Below are 18468 nucleotides of genomic sequence, written 5' to 3' on the forward strand. Positions count from 1 at the left end.
GCAGCTTGTCAGAATTCTGGGACTGTTGTTGATTCAATTGGGTAGCCAATTGTCCCATCTGATTGGTTAAGCTCTGAATGGAGGCTCTGGTCTCTTGCTGAAACTGCATGTTCTGCATAGTCATTTGCCTCACAAGTTCTTCGAGGGAAGGTTGTGGAGGGGCCTCAACTGTTGGCTGTTTCTGGGGTTGTTGCTGTTGTTGGATTGGTGGAGGAATGTATGGTCTGCTTGGGCCAACAGCATTTTGGAAGGAAGGAGCAGGCTGCTGTTGTTGTTGCTGAGGGCTGGACCATCTGAGGTTAGGGTGATTCCTCCATCCAGGGTTGTATCTGTTGCTGGAAAGGTCATAATTGCTCTGCTGTGGTTGATTTTGCTGCTGAGGTTGAGGAGGTCTATTGTATATATTTGCTGCATAAGCTTCAGGCTGTTCAATTGCTCCAGGTTGCTGCATGGAAGGGCAAAGGTCTGTATGGTGGTCAGCAGAGGAGCACAAACCACAAACCCTTGCGACAGGTACAGATTTCTGATTCAAGGCCAGCTGGGTTACCAAGTTGACCAACGCATCCAGTTTGCCTTCAAGCTTCTTAGTTTCAGATGATGCAGATGGGTTTGTAGCTACCTCATGCACTCCTCTAATGACTATGGCATCATTTCTGGCACTAAACTGCTGGGAGTTGGAGGCCATCTTCTCAATTAAATTTCTGGCTTCAGTAGGAGTCATGTCTCCAAGGGCTCCACCACTGGCAGCATCTATCATACTTCTCTCCATATTACTGAGTCCTTCATAAAAGTATTGGAGAAGAAGTTGTTCTGAAATCTGATGGTGGGGGCAACTAGCACATAGTTTCTTAAATCTCTCCCAGTACTCATACAGGCTCTCTCCACTGAGTTGTCTAATACCTGAGATATCCTTCCTGATGGTTGTGGTCCTGGAAGCAGGGAAAATTTTTTCTAAGAATACTCTCTTAAGGTCATCCCAGCTCGTGATGGACCTTGGAGCAAGGTAATACAGCCAGTCCTTTGCCACTCCCTCTAATGAGTGAGGAAAAGCCTTCAGAAATATGTGATCCTCTTGGACATCTGGGGGTTTCATGGTGGAGCAGACAATGTGAAATTCTTTCAAATGTTTGTGCGGGTCTTCACCTGCAAGGCCATGAAACTTTGGAAGCAAATGAATCAGTCCAGTTTTAAGAACATATGGGACATCCTCATCAGGGTATTGGATGCACAAGCTTTCATAGGTGAAATCAGGTGCAGCCATTTCCCTTAGAGTCCTCTCACGAGGTGGAGGTTGTGCCATGTTCTGAGAATGTGCAAAATCAGAATGCTCAGAATCGGAATGCTCAAAATTATAATGCTCAAGATCAGGATGTTCAAAATCACCAATAACAGAATGCACAGATTCACCAGTTATGGAATGCTCAGAATGATCAAAAGGTATAAAATGATGCCTAACTAATCTATGAAATGTCCTATCTATCTCAGGATCAAAGGGTTGTAAGTCAGATGGATTGCCTCTAGTCATACACTACATTCAGCATGCACACAACTAGTTGCCTTGTCATGTAAATAAAGGTGTAGGTTTGAACTACAGCTACCCTCAAATGATATCCAAATGACTTGAAATTTTGTGAGCAACCTTATAAAATGATGAGAAGATAGCACAAAAAATTTCAGACAAAAATTCAAAGTCTAACTATGAAAGCTAAAAATGGTAAGTTAAGAAAAATAAGTGAATAAAACTTGAAAAATAAAAAACTTTTGACAGAATCGCTTTTTTTGGACGATGGAGACCTCATCCAGCCTACGGCGGGCTGCCACGGCGTAGGAAATTTTTTTCTACCCCAAATGCATATATAATAATTGCGATTTTGATAACCGGAGCAAAAGTTATGGCCGTTTGAAGTTTTGACAAACACAAAATTTGCTAGTTTTTTGGAACTTTCAAATCTGACCAAACTAAAGGCTCTAGCTATTTTTCCCACAAAATATGGATTAAAAGAAGTTACCACAAAAAAATTCAGCCAAAAATAACAACCCTAGCTACTAAAACAAAAAATCTCAAATAATTCAGCATGGGTGGTCGCTAAAATCCGTCTCTAGCTGATTTCTACTACTACTCTGTTTTTGCCGCAAGCTGATTTCTACTACTACTCTGTTTTCAAGCACAATCTTCACAGCAAAACACCCAAGACTGAAACAGGGGAAACGCTTAATGGTAAAACTGAAACAGAACACACATTAAACAAAACACCAGGACACTAATCAACACTAACACACATACTAACAATTAAAACACGAAAGGATTAAACACACAACACTAGCTAGCTGTTATGAACCTTTGGACACTGCTCCCCGGCAACGGCGCCAAATTTGATCGAGGCCGTACCCGAATCAAATAAACGTGAAAATGCAGTAACTAGGAAGTGATCCTAGGTCGTTTCCCAACGAGCAGTGACAAGCCAAATGTTCATAATATGCTTGCAGTAACAGTAACGATGGGGGGGGGTTTGGTTGTTTGGTAATTAAAGAGCAGAATAAATAAAATGGAATACGAAACTACTAATATTAAAAACGGGTTGTTTCCTCTTATTCAGAAGCCACTCTCTTATCCTGGGTTATGGAGAATTCGTCCCTAACAATCAACCACTTAATCCAACCCTATTTCAATTTACTAAGCGAAAATCAACTTAGGGTTTTCAATACGTGATTAGGCACCACATACACCAGTTAGCCCTTCGTCCATTAAGCATGAACGCAAGTTAGGCTCAAAGGCAATTAATCGAACACGAAGCGTGCACTGATTAATATTCACGAAATTGGGATAACTGGTGAAGGGAAAACTGCCAGGAAACCACATTACAAGCGAAACCTCAAAGAGAGTTGGGCTTCGTCCTCAAAAGGAAACAACACCAGAAAATCTAGCCTTCCATGGATTCAAACAGAAAACGCAATTGAAACATGAAGCAGAAACGTAAATGAACGGAAACGTAAATGAACAGAAACGTAAACGAACAGGAATGTAAAATGGAACAGAAACGTAAATGAGAGTAAAAGAAGAAGCAAGAACGAAATTGTAATTAGAAGCAGAAAACGTAAAATTGCATTACGAACTCAGAAGCAGCAAAACAGAAAAACGAAAAACCCTAAAACAAAGCTCTGAATAATGAATAGCATAACAGAATAGAATGCCCTGCACGAATCCCAAGGCAGCTATTTAAAAAGAGTCACTCAAAGTCACTGGGCCCTATTACAATACTCTGGCCCAAAACGAAATAAACACTGAACAACATAAAATAAAATTGCGAAATTTCCTAATTAGAAATTAACTAAGGTAAGCGCTGCTTTATTTGCCCTCTTCAAGTCCACAACCAAAATCCGGATTAAGCCCAATGTTTCATTAATTCCTGAAATTAGATTAAAAACATCAAATTAGCTAAATGAGCCCAAATTATAAAACTGCCTAATTAATTGACAATTAAGACCAATCAATAATTAAAATGGTGCAAAAAGGGTTTAGAAAATAGAAGAAAATGATGGCACATCATAGGGACTCAAAACAAAATTCGGTAATTTATTAGGAACCTTAAACATATTTAAGTCTTTTTTTATATTTACTTATCCTTATTATTCATTTTCTTTCTTTTCATATTACCTTGCACCATACTCTACTGGACTAATTGAGGGATTTTGGTTGAGTCGATTGAACATTATGCACAAATTGTTATAATCCTTAACTACCAAAGTTTGATTCCTATGGATAAAAAATACTTTATTGAACTAAAACCGTTAAACCAAATAATTATATATTATTGTTCATAGAATCTACATTGTCAATTTGATTTTGAAAATTAATAATATAAACTTGTTCAATCAAATTCTAAAATGGTGGGGGGTTGAAGCACATGTATGAGATCATAGGTTCATACCTGAGTGAGATCATGGTACACAAAAAAAATCAAATTCTTTTGGCCAAATTTGATCATATTTTAACTCTTTTTTTGCTCCTTTGAGGTCTCACATCACTACCAAAAAAAAGGTCTTTCATGACGGTTATAACATACATTCAAAGACGGTTTTGAACCATCTTTGAAGTCAATATCGTTAAAAGTCTTAACTTTCTATGATGGTTCTTAAAAAAACCGTCTTAGAAAAGGATATCATTCTAAGACAATTGTTAGCTAAAAATCGTCTTAGAAGAATATTCTTCTAAGACGGTTCTTGTATAATTTCTAAGACGATTTTTAAAACAACTGTCTTAGAATTATTTTTTTAAAAAAAATAAATTTAAAAATTATTGAGTATTCTAAGACGGTTCTTTGGAAAACTGTCTTAAAAAGTCTACTTTCTCATATGATTTTACAGAGAATCGTCTTAGAATGTCTTTTTTTAAAAAAAATTAAAACATTTGAAGATTCTAACATGATTTTTCAATTTTCTCAAAAACTGTCTTAGAAGGGTACCCTTCTAAGACAGTTTTTCTAAGAATCGAGACAAACCGTCTTAGAATGCATTTTTTTAAATAAAAAAAATATTATCATTAAAAAATTGAGCATCTTACTTTTATTCATAACACCAGCAAGGACCTCAAAGCCTAATTAAACATTAATTAATGCACCAAATCACGCATAAACATAGGCTAACAACAAAAAAGTGGAACCACTAATAAGATTAACACAATCAATTAATCAGGCTTAAGGCACGAAAGAAGCATTCCATTTCAAGCCCAAGCACAAATTAAAAATAACTAAATAAATTAAAACGAGTTAGTATATATAGAAATAACAATTTTCTTTTTCTAAATCAATAATTATAAAAAAAAAAACAACTATTCCTACATCAGACAATAAACAAAATAACAAGAGGTTCAAATTTGAAACATCATTAATATAAATATTATTTTTAGAAATATATATTTTTTAAAATAATATTACCTTTTAAATAAATATTTATTTTTTAAAACATCATTGATATAAATATCATTAATTTCATCATTTTGATAGCGAATAAGTATTAGGGAAATTTTAAAAATTTATGTGGAGGCCTCTACGTAAAAACATTTCAGTGTAAAAAGGGAAGCATAAATAATGAATAAATGAGTGAAAGTGTAGTTTTTCAAGCATTTTTATGTGACCATTAAATTAAATATATGAACAAAATGATTCTATGAAAGCAAATATACATATGATACAATTTTTTATTTATTGAGAAGAATTAAAATAACACCCTTAACAAATGCTGGCTAATGAACATTGTAAGGACAAAATAGATAAGCATAAGTTATCTACAATGTACAAGGAGTAGCAGGTAACCATATGATACTTAATAAGATTGCTCACTAGCCGATATAAAACCATGTTTGAAGTTACTGTGTTAACTAGGCGTTGACTCAGAATCCATCCATAAACAAATGACATTGTCGTGAAGAAAAAAGGCCTGAAATGATATATGTCAAATTCATCTATGGAGACACGAGCATCAAGAAGGAACCTAATAGTAATAAAAATAAAAAGACAAACTTTGATTAAAAAAGAAAAGGAAAAAAAATAGAATTTAACCATGCTTCCAATTATTTGTTGTCTGATAGTTTTGACAGTTTTTTCATGTTCTCTTCAAATTTCAGGATCAATTCCTACATGAAATTATGACTATTACCATTTTTCTTTTAATAGACAAGAGCAAAAGATGATCAACCGATAAATTAAAATTTTAAAAAATAACCTCATTTAAGTGTTTTCGGTGCCTAATCTGACCACTTGTGGTTGATGGGGTAGTGGTACTGGTATCCTTCTGCATTCCTCTTCAATCAGACTTCACCTAATTGGAAGACAATATAAACAACACATATACGCATTACCTCAAAAATGGAATTCAAATTTAACCGCAAGAGAAAACGTCTCAAAAAGGGTGCCCGCTGACTTCCAGCAAGCCTGCTATTGCATAGTATAGTGGACAAGGAACTTGATTTCTTGTTGAATTCCTATAGATGTTTGGTTAGAGAAAACAAACACAATAAATCTAAAGTGAAGAGAGAAAGTTCAACTTTTGACAATATACATTTAAGAATAAATGGCATAACTCTTATCTTTCATTTCTTGTTCATTGAGTCAAAGGAGGTAGTACTTTAGATATTTGAAGGGAAATAGAAACTCTCAAGCATATATTTCCATATAAATTTATGCCAACTTCCACTAAAAATGGAGGCTTGTTGGAAACATAACCATAAAGAAGCTACTATATTGTACTTTTTCTGACTACTACCAAACTAATTTTAATATATGAAGTTGTATAAGGAAAATGATGGCTTTATTGAGATACTTATTCCTGTACAATTATTTGGCAAACAAAACCAGCAATGCATATCACCTCAATTATATGCTCCAGTTCAGAAGTATTTGAACAATTATCTTGGTTCTCAATATTCCAGCAAAATTGCAAGCAAAGCTTCATGATACTATCCAGTATCCTTGACACAAAATCAATGTCCAAGAAAGTTTGTGAAATCAAGGCTGACAGATACCTGCAGGAGACATTAAAGTCAAATAGTATGATGTACTAATTAGCAATATTTAGGAAAAATAGCCACCAAAATGCATACAACAAACCACACTAACTAGTTTATAATTAAAAAAGCAATAAACAATTTAAACAATGTGGCACCTGACAAATGCTTCCCTATTTTTCATTAAACTGCTACTTCAGGGTAGAGGAAGTTGTTTTTTGATCTACTGTTACTATCCATACTCAATAACAACAAAGTGAAAACTAAGTTATCTTTGACCACAAAAGTAAAAATAGGATCCCCAGAGGTGATAACAATAGGATAAAAGTTGGCCTACTGAGTCAATGGTCACTAAGAGCTGAATTTAATTTGGATAAATATGATCATGTTGGTATTGATAGTATGCGTGTGAAATAGTTCTGCAAGAAAAACAATTTTACGCCACTATAAAATGTAAAAATTAAACATGCAATAGAGAAATTATTACTGTTGATGAAGGCCCACAAGTTCTGTAAAATCATGAGACTCTTGAATATGAGATTGCAAAATATTCCATTGAAACTCTATCACATCAACCTGCAAAGGAAATCACAATTTTAAATGTTAAACATGCATTTTATTCGTCATGAAAAGGTAAAGTACACACCAAAAAATTTTAATTAGGATACCATCATTGTGCTTTTGCTCAAACCAAACTCAAATTGATTTTTTTTTTTGCTAAAAATATTGATGATGATAATTTATAATAACAGTATAATAAATTTAAAATCAAAGACAAGATATGAATGAAATGACAACTTGAATATAAAATTGGAGATTTCTGACTAAGAATGCCATATGTTCTCTAACATGCCACATCGATCGAAAATAACCAGTACAGAGGTTACCTCATTTATATCATACTATTTTTCGGCTTCAATGTACACAAATCCTTTCATATGATCTACAACAATGTATTTTTTATCTTTAATTTACTACCTAATGAATCCAAGTCAACAAACTTCTGCATCGGACAAAGAGCTGAAAGCCTCTCCTGCCCAACCTGCAGCAAAAAAAAAAAAGAAATATTATTAATAAGCAATGGGTATAAGGGATACCCAACCACTTACAAACTTTGTGATAAGAAAAAAGAAATATCCACCAATTGGTTACTAAGGATTAAATGTACAAGCTACATTAAATACTAAATAAACAATCACAACACGTTAACCAGCATCAATGATACATTACTGGCTGAAAAACTGCATGTAAATGCATACATATAGCTCCATAATTGTTGCTACTATGTGGGTTAAATTTCCCAACAATTATTTCACCTTCATGTAGTATCCATTTCCATAGCCCTTCATGTAGTATCCATTTCCCAACAACTATTCCACCTTCATGTAGTATTCATTGCAATGGTTATGATATATATTTATACCAATGAGGATAAAATATTAAATAACTACAATACATGAAACTTCATACTACCCAATAATGGAGAGCACACCAGCTGGAATCAGAACAATAATACCTGACCAAGCAAATTCTCTTCCTTACCTTATATATCCTTCACTTTCTCCCCCTGTTACATCGTCTACCAATGAAAATATCAATTAATATAATCTCTTTTGGTGGAGGAATGGTCGTGGTGGTGGTGCTTTATAAGCGTCTGAGCATGAGACTAAAGTCTCCAATTTTAGCTTCTTAGATTGACTTGATTTCTGCAAAAACAAATGATAAAACTATAAGAAACAACCCAGAAAATTGAGATAAGTTGAATTAAATTTCACCCAAACATGTTCTTTCTTCTCCTTTGAGTCAGGGCTGAGAGCTTTCTTCACATTAGAAACCCAATTTCGGTTCCTCCGTATTTTCTTGGCATTCCTTAATTTGATCCTTTACACCAAAAGAACAAAGAAGGAAACTCTGAAGATCTAAAACCTCACAGACCAAAACAATCATTTTATTTTTGATGATTTATTAAATGTCATAATTAGCACTACCAAATTTGACAGCGAAGAGAGTCTCAATAATCATGTAATACAACATAATTATTTCTTCTTTTAAAAAAATATAAAATGGAAAAGAACAATAAGCTTTTGCAAGACAAATTTGTCATGAACATAACAAGGAAATAGAGGTAAAAAAGAAAAAGTTTTATGCTAAAGAGCCATTCAAATTCCTAATAATCCTAGTTGTATATCAATTCTGCATTAATTCTAATCCTATATGGGTAACCCGTAAATGAAAGTAAATCACATTCTGGACAAACAAACACGACATTTATATTTTCTAGACCTTGTTCACCTAATAATATTGAGTCAAAAACAAAAAAAGAAAAGTAGTGAAATAATTTCCCCCTTTGCATTTGCACATAGAATTGACACACGAACACGAGAATTTAGATTCAAGTGGTTTAATCAGCTAGAACAGGCCTCTTAGCCAAAGTTGAAGTTACAAGATTTTCACCAAATGAAAAAAAAAAGATAAGAAATTGAAGAGGTAACTCAAGAGAATAAGAGAGCGAATCCCAGGGAAAAGAGAATGTGTGAAAGTGTGAGATTGGATATCATATAACAAACACAACAAAGATGAAGTTAAAAAATTATTTTAAAGTCCAATGAAGATGTAAAATGAGAGAGGTACCTGAAGTGAAACAAAGTGCATATCTCAATATGTTGTTCTTCTATTGGCATAGACCTATTTTATAAGAAAAACTTTATTAAGAACCATAGTATTAGGATTTAGGGATTAGAAGCATTTTAACTTAAATAAAATAGTCTAAGAAAAAAGTCCTACCATGGCTGCAACGCTTAGCGCCATTCGAGTTCCAATTCAACTACTCCGAGACGTCGAAGGTGAAGCCAATCGCCATCCGCGAGCCGCCGTTCCCACCCTTCGTGCCGCCTACAATGCCACGACCGTGGACCGAGAAGGCACCACTGGAGGGTCCCCACAGCCCTCCTCGTCGTCGACACCATCGAGGGCGTCCACATTCAGCCATGTCGTCCTCCGCTAGAGAAAGAGAAAGCGACAAAGAGAAAGGGAGATACATAAGACAACACTGAGAGAAAGAAATGAAGGGTCAGTGGAAAAGATAAGAGAGAAAAAAAAAGCATAACAATTCAAAGATGAATTTTAGATAATAGTCCTTGAACTTACCATTTTAAGACGGTTATTCGAAAACCGTCTTCGCTATTAATGAACTTAATTACAATTTTACCACCTTATTTTATGACGGTTTCTGTCGACTGTCCTTGTTGGTGTGTCGTAATAAATGAATTTTATAGTAGTGATACCCTGTAACAATTCAACCCATATTAAGATGAAAGTAATCAATTATAGTGTAGAAAATGAGTGAAACTATGCTAGAGATCCCATAAAAATAGACAAAAATGGGTTTTTATCACTTTATAACCATGTATAGCAATAGGTGGAAAGCCACTTCTCCACAATCAGCATTCTAAAACATTTGTTCAGGATTCTAAAACATTTGCTCATCTATTTCTTTCAATATATTCTAACAATAAACATACACGTACTAACCAAGCCTGTATTTTGTTACAACTATATTTACTCCAACAATACCAAATGGATAACTAAGAAATTATAGCACTATCACAGTTCAATTAATTATCCCTAACAAATCAAAGCACAACACAACACAATCACAATTCAGGTTCATGCTCTCCAAACTTGATCAATTGGTCTCCAAATTTTACCCAATCAATCTACTAACATTCTAATTAATCAAAGAAGCATTATATCATCACCAATTCTCAGCAAGCTGGATGCAGTAACGGAATAAAGGAATTTTCCATTACTACGTGCCCCTTTGGGGTCAAATCCTGCATCCAATTGTTAGATATGCATGATAAAGTATATTTATAAACACACTTATCTCATGCATTTTAATCATCAAATTTCCATCAAGACTCGAGCAATCAACATAGGCACTTTTAAGCATGATATCAAAACATGTCAGTGGATTGTTACATTTGTGGTATAGAGTTGATTGCGTCTTTATGGAAAAGAATTTATGGGGCATAGGTCTATTGTGTCTTTTGCTATGTGTTGGAGAATTGTTTCTATAACGAAATACTTTTTGGTAGATAGAGTTAACGGACTTTTCTCTATGTTTATTTCAAGAGGAGTAATTATGTGACGATGCTTCATTATATATATAATATAATACTTTTAAGAAAAACATTTCTTTATGACGTTATTCATGTTATTACACTTTTTTTTGTTTTTTTTTTCTTTGTACACACTTATAAAAAGATAATTTCTCTTTAAAAAGGTCACAAATACTTGTGATGTTAGTTTTATTATGATCACAATATTGTACTCCAGCGATGGTTCTTTCATCGGCTTATTACACACTATCTGTGCTGTGGACCTTCGAATGTGAGAATGATTCGTCTGTTTTTTTTAGTTGTCAATTTGACAGCTTTGTCACTAATTGCGCCAACATGACATAGCACTGCTACGTACCAATATGACTATGCGACGATGGGTTTAAGAAAAAAAGATTTTTTTTTCTCTCACAAAAATAGGGATTAAATGAAACTACTCAGTCAATTTAATCCATGATATTAACTAATTCACGTTGTGATTGTATTCTGATTCTCGGTTATTAAAATAAGTAGTTGTTCAGACTGAAATTGGATTAGATTCTTTAGGTAAAGTTTTGCATTGAGTGTTGCAAATAAAGAAAATGTGATTGAGAAAAAATTACATTATTAATTATTTACGATTAGTTAGGTTTTTAGACAAAAATTAATCATCATCAATACTTCACACCTATAATAAGTTTTATAAAAACTGATTAACTAACTATGATACATATATAAAAATATGACATCTAGATTTTGGTGATAATCTGAATTGGGCAAATGAGATAATGATAAACTAATGTATCAAATGGGATATTTTACCATAAAATAATTTTGGTGGTGATTAAGATTCTGCTCGGAAACAGCTAAAAAGAGTTGTAGTACTTTTTGTTGCATCCTTTGTTTTAGATGGTAGGACAGTTACTGTCACAAAAAGTATGACATGTCTTGTCAACATCAGTCCAGTCTATGTTTTTGCTCTAGCTGTACCTCTTTTTTTTCATCATATGCAAGTTTTAATTAGAACTAAGTTCCTTCCGTACACTTTAATTAGGAAGGACATAAAAGAAGAAAAAATTATAAGAAAGCTGCAGATTGAGTGTGTATTTTAGTTTTTTTTTTAATGAGAAAATAAGATGTCTAATGACAATCTGAAGCATTTTTATAAATCGTTCAATCATAAACTATTAGATATATAATTATGATAAATTTATTAATTTTAATAAAAAAATTACTTTAAAAGTAATATAATTTTTTAAGTGATTGATTCTGTAAAAACTTTTACACTAAAAATGCATATCAATGATATTTTTTTATAAGTAAAATAGGTTTTATTATGATGATAAGTATGATAAAGTATGATAGATTGTGTGTGTATTTGGTTCAATGTACGTTAGAAAAAATAATAATTGTTTTTTTTAAAAAAAAATTAATTGTCTTCCTCATTTTGGAAGAAAGAGAGTGGTAGAAAGTGAGACAGAGGAAAAAGAAAAATTAGAAAGAGAAAATAATAAATAAATAAACTTATTAAACATATCAAGTATTTATGAATAAACTTTTATGCATTTAATTTTGATATACTATAAACTAATTATATTCTCAACTAATTATTAATCAGTGTAAATATTTGTATACTCTTAACTAATTAAATATAAATTAGCCTAAATATGTTTTTTATAATAATTATTATAAAAATCAATAATTATATAATAAAATAGTAATTCATAATTAAATGATATGGTCTTATTAAATAAGCATTCCTCGAAGAAGCTTAATTTATACTACCACTTTTCCATGACAACAGCATGTACAACTATAATTTATTCGTTGTATACTATTATTAATATATATGTATCCTTTCGAAGAGTACTATGTATCATCCAGACCATTACTTAATACTGGTCGCTATTTTTGCTGTTGTATAGGTGGAAAGAAAAGAGACGCATGACAGACCTCGAGAAAAAGAAAAAGTAAAAACTATATGATGGGATGAAAAATAAAGAAATACATAAGAAAATAGAGGTGAAACTAAGATGAAGGAAATAAATAAATAAATAAATGATAATAATAACTCAAATAATGGTGATATATTATAAAACAACATATTTATACACAAAAGTCATTATATATTCATCAAAGCAAAGTGGAAAGATAAAAACAATAAATTATATATTGTAGTATTCGCTTTATATACTGAATATTTAATATCATTGTATAGACAATTCTGTTCCAGCTTAATAGCTAGGATCATAATGATAAAGCTCTTTATTGAGTATTTAATACCACTGTAAAACTAGGATCTGAAAAAAGCTACAGGTTAAATTATAATAATTTTGTACTAATAATAAAATTTTGTTTTATCTTTAAAAAAAAATCTCGCATTGATTTACGTTATTGGCAGTGAATAACAGGTTAATTAGCGCAGATTATTCAGTGGTCGCCATCTGGTAAGAGTCTTATATGGTGAACAAAATTATTTATTTTTTATTTATTACAACGAAATTAGTTCCTCAAAAGTCTAAATGGTGAAAAGTAAAATTTGGAACAATATAATAGCTGATACGTACATCCTGTGTGTCAAAGAGAGGTAAAGCAAGTCAAATAGTCAATGATTGCAAAGAAAATTAAAAGCAATTAATTGTATTTACGGCGTTGTGCAGGGCTATGTATGACTGCTGTTGTAGTTGTATTTAATTGTGTGATATGATTACCTAATTTTCTGTAACCATTTGTTTTTTTTTTGGTGAATATTTGTTCTTATTATTAGTACATCTTCTGAACATATATATCAACAATCAATGTCCATTAACGTATTATTAATGTTTTTTCTTAGTCGAACACCCAGTTTGGTCTGTTAAAGATCGAATTAGATAAGAAAAACATAAATAACCTAAGATTTGTTAATATATAATATCCAATTTGTAGTTAAAATTTGCAGTTTGGTCACTCAAACACTTTAAAACTTAGAATGCATGCCCTATAATTCTGTCAAATAATTGTGGATGGTCATTAGTCAATCTATCAACTAAAATATTGAATAATATAATTTGTTAAAGACAAAGGATATCAAAACCCCCTTTTCCAGATGTAGAGCTATTCGATCAATCTATGTGCTTCACTCCTTGTCTTGTGTTCAACATGAATACTTAGCCTATATTCCCATGAAAAATCTTCAAAAGCGTGTAAGAGTTTTGCCCCTAGGTCAAGCAAATTCTTAGAATGTGAGTTTTTGGCCTAACTCAACCCCAAAAGCTAGTTTAAGGGAACAACAAATAGTAAGTGTTTATCACTACAAAGCGATGACTAACGGAAGCATGGTCTCAGGATCAGAACTGGATCTGATACCATTTTAGAATGTGAGTTTTTGGCCTACAGGGCCGTGTATAATGGTAGGCAAATTAGGCATTAGCCTAAGGCCCAAAAAAAAATTTTTAGGTCCCTAAAATTTTTTATTACTAACTATTAACAAATTTTAACTGATCAAAATAAAATAATTTAGAATCTCTTTCTTCCCTAAAAATTAGTCAATCAATATCGTCTTTTTAAAAATTAACCAATATCATAATTAATGTCATTTAAAGTATTTTATTTATCTCAAAAAAGTAAATCCCTATTAATTTTTCTTTAACTCATTCCAATTCCCTAACTAACTTATCTCACTCTCTAGACTCCATTCTTCACATTTTTTCATTTCCTCATCTTTTGTTCATAAAAAAATCTATTCTTCTCCTTCCCTTGAATGAAACCATTGTCTATTGATCAAACTTTGTCTCTGCGGCTCAACCTCTCTGGATTTGACATCGTCTGGATTCTGAACGCCTATAAATCGCATACATCCCGACGTCCCGCGTATGGAGCCTTTCATCTCCATCCCGGTGGATTGGTGGAACGATTCATTTCACGGGCATGACTCTGGGTACGCTGCACTCTTGCGTCTGACACAACATCTAAACAACAAAATCTCTGTCTGTTTCCAATTCCAGATTCTATCGTTCTGTTCATCGATCATCATTTTCTATATTTATTTTAGAGTTTAGTTTATTTATATTTCTTTAATATTTAATTAATTTTTTTATTTTGATTATTTACAAAAGAAAATGTCAAATAGAAAAAGTATGAATCTGGTTATGAAAAATTGAAGAAAAAACAAAAAGTTGAAAAGCTAATTGAATCTCAACGTGGTGCCATGTTTTTAGCAACTCATGAACTTGAAGATTTTGAATTTTTATTAGGAATGAATATTTGGTATGATACTTTGTTTGCTATCAATTCTGTTAGCAAGATTCTACAATCAAAAGATATGCATATAGATGTTGTTATAGATCATTTAAAAGGTCTTATCACTTATTTAAAATATTATAGGGAAAACAAGTTTACATTGGCTTTAGAATCCACAAAAAAATGGCTATTGAAATGGATATAGAGCCAAAATTTCGTGAAAAACGTAAAATTCATAGAAAATCTCATTTTGATGAAAATATTAGTAATGAGATCACACATTCACCTGAAGAATCTTTTCGTATTGAGTATTTTTTTATACATATTAGATCAATCAATTAATTTTATTGAGACACGATTTGAACAATTTTTACAATATAAGACTATTTTTGGTTTTTTATTTGATTCCAAAAAAATTAAAGCTTTAGATGAGGATGAATTGAAAAAATATTGTATTAATCTTGAAAAGTTTTTAAGGTTTAATGAATACTCTGATATTGATGGTCTTGATTTATTTTCATAATTAAAAGTACTAAGAGAGTGTTAAGAGAAGAAATTAGCACACCAATAGAAGTATTGAGTTATATTAAAACTTTAGATTCTTTTCCAAATGTTTCCATTGCATATAAAATTTTATTGACAATTCCCTGTAACAGTTGTTTCTGCTAAAAGAAGTTTTTCAAAATTAAAAATTGCTTAAATCATATCTAAAATCAACAATGTTTACAAGATAGATTGAATGAGTTTAGCTATTTTATCTATTGAAAGTGAAGTGTTAGAATTGTTTGATTATAAAACCTCTGATAAATGATTTTGGAGCTAAAAAAGCTAGAAGATTAATATAAAAATTGATATTTTATATAATATACTAAGTCTCTTTAAATTCTTGTAAAAAAAAAAACCCCTTTAACATTTTCGCCTTAGGTCCCAAAACGTCTGTACACAGTCCTGTTGGTCTAACTTAACCCCAAAAGCTAGTTCAAGGGGTGAGGGTTGTCCCTCACTTATATATTTTAATGTGGGTTTACTTTTAGCCGATGTAGAACTTGGATTATTTCCAACACAAATGGCCTTAAGTAGCAAAGGAATGGGTAAAGCTGCCTGGTCGTGTCTAAAGTTCAATGTTTGAGAAGTATTTAGGGATTATTGACATAGCCGTGATTAATCCATAGAGCATGAGAATTAAGTCTGGAAGGTCCATATGCTTTAAAAATGAATTATTTTCTTCACAAATAAAGATATCTTCAATAGGACTAATTGGAATAAAACTAATAACAAATATATGATAAATTTAATGTACTAAAATCTATACAATTTACCTAATAACATGATATGATATAATTGATTAATAATCTTATCTTTTAAATGATAAAGGTTTGATCACAAGTTTATGCATATGAAAAAATATCTCTTAAACAAGATCAATTTTTTAAATAAATGTTAATACTCAATATCTTAAGAGATTAGTCATTATATCTCAAACTGAGGGATATCAGATTCTCCAAAAAAAAAAAATCCATACAATTTTGTCCCAATTATGAAGGATGATGGTTATAACATATTTATACTCATACACTCTACAAGCAACACATACAAATATGATTAACTACTTAGATTTATCATTTTAAAAACCCTAACAATGGACACCAATTAAGAGCTATCAGAATAAAAAAACACCATTTACCAAATTAGAAATAACAAAGTTCTTTTATGTTTGATTGGTTACAGGATACCCTAATTAATAATTTTAAAATCAATTAGTACATTGGAATCTTACCTAAATGCTTAGCCGAGGAGCATGAAAGAACACCCATTTTCTTTTATCGGTTAAGAAAATTTATTAAAAGAGTACAAGAGGTCCCCCAATGCCTATACAAACTACAAAGTTTATTATGAATTAACACTCATTGAAACACATTATCTTATGTCAAATAAAATCCACTTGATTCTAATTTTTCCCCCCAGTTATTTAGTTAATCCAGTTATCTCATCTCAGTAAAAAAAACAATCTTAAAATATTTATAAATAGTATTATTTTCAGTCGATGCGATAATCTAGAAAATTAGTCATAATATTCACAATGAATTTAAAATAAAATTTATATATATATATATATATATATATATATATATATATATATATATATATATATATATATATATATATACTTCAATAAAAATCAAATTAAAACAATCACAATTTATGATATTCTTAATAAGTAAAATATTTAAATAAACAACAACATCTCAACACATTCAAATAAATATAATAGATACAACTTAATGATTCCTAAAATCTAGACTCAATTCTTTGATTTTTGGAATCAATGTAAATCTCACATTCTTTAAAAGATTTATGAGTTCATATTTCATGAATGACATTCCATTTTCTTTCTCATCATATATCCAGAATTTCTTTCTCATCCCAGAAGGAGATATCTATAATGATTTCATCTACATCCCAGATAAAGATATCTATTGTATAATTCAAAATTATCAATTTATGATATAACAATATAACATTCACGATTATACTTAAATAAACACACAAATATATATATATCAATGTAATCATTCATGTGCAAAACTAGAAATACACTCACAAGCTAATTCACATATATGTATTTCTCCTCTCAATTATGTTGATTACCATTCAAATATCAACTTAGGATTAAAGAAATGTTAATAACTTAATCATTAAAATGTAAGACACGGAAAAAAATATCGCAAGGTAATTTTAATTTGAATTAACGTTCACATGAATAATTACTCGTACTCGAATTTTCCCTCACTATTATCATGCACTTTAGCGCATAATTATATTATAACATTTAGACCAAATGCAATCATATTTATATTCTTATATGAGCAACACATGATTTTAAGGGGAAAGTTACAATACAAGTAAGTTTTAATTGGGATCCCTTTATTAATGTAAAAGAATTATGCCATAAAAGTTTAGAAGATTGTTTTACTCACCTCTTAAAATAAGTAATTTAAGTTTTTTTTTGTTATTTTTATTCCTGTGTATGAATTGTCTCAATAGAATTTTTTCACTTTCTTCATTCTTTTCAATTCTTATACAACTCTCTCATACTAAGAGAGATTGTTTATGTGTGTGATTCTAGAAAAATAAACTATCTATCTTTATATGTGTTACACTTAATTTAAAGTTAGTTTAATTTATCTTTCTTTATTTATTATTTTTATTATCTTTACTATTTCATTATTGTTATTATTTAAAATACAACCAACCCATGGCTTCTCTTTCTTTTTATTTTATCTAATCTAATGGTTTATGTTAACCACCAATTCAGGTACAAGGGCTTCAAATTGACTAAAGCCAATTTCAATTTCTTTCGTTCTTTTTCTTTTCCATTATTGTTATCTTTAAACTAAATAATTATACTAACTTCTCTTTAAAAGATTCTAACAATCTAATATTTTATTTTTCTGAAAGATATATTTTTTAGAACCTTTATCTAAATAATTATTGGATAATTTTTGAACTGTGATACTTCCCAAAAGATCAAGAAATTGAACTGTGATACATTTTTCCAAAAGTTTTGACATGAATCTTAATTATTTAAAAATACTACTGTATTTTGCAGAGTTACCACACAAACCTTGCTCATAAATGATACTGAAG

At 31.0% G+C, this 18468-nt stretch overlaps 1 non-coding gene across 1 annotated transcript; it reads left to right on the forward strand.

Moving 5' to 3' along the window:
- Window positions 1-815: 815 nt before the first annotated feature.
- LOC112998283 (small nucleolar RNA R71) lies at window positions 816-922 on the forward strand. The gene has a single exon (XR_003263319.1). It is a non-coding gene; the product is annotated as a small nucleolar RNA R71 (small nucleolar RNA).
- The last annotated feature ends 17546 nt before the right edge of the window (window positions 923-18468 follow it).

The sequence above is a fragment of the Glycine max genome, chromosome 10, assembly GCF_000004515.6.
Source record: "Glycine max cultivar Williams 82 chromosome 10, Glycine_max_v4.0, whole genome shotgun sequence".
Taxonomy (NCBI): domain Eukaryota; kingdom Viridiplantae; phylum Streptophyta; class Magnoliopsida; order Fabales; family Fabaceae; genus Glycine; species Glycine max.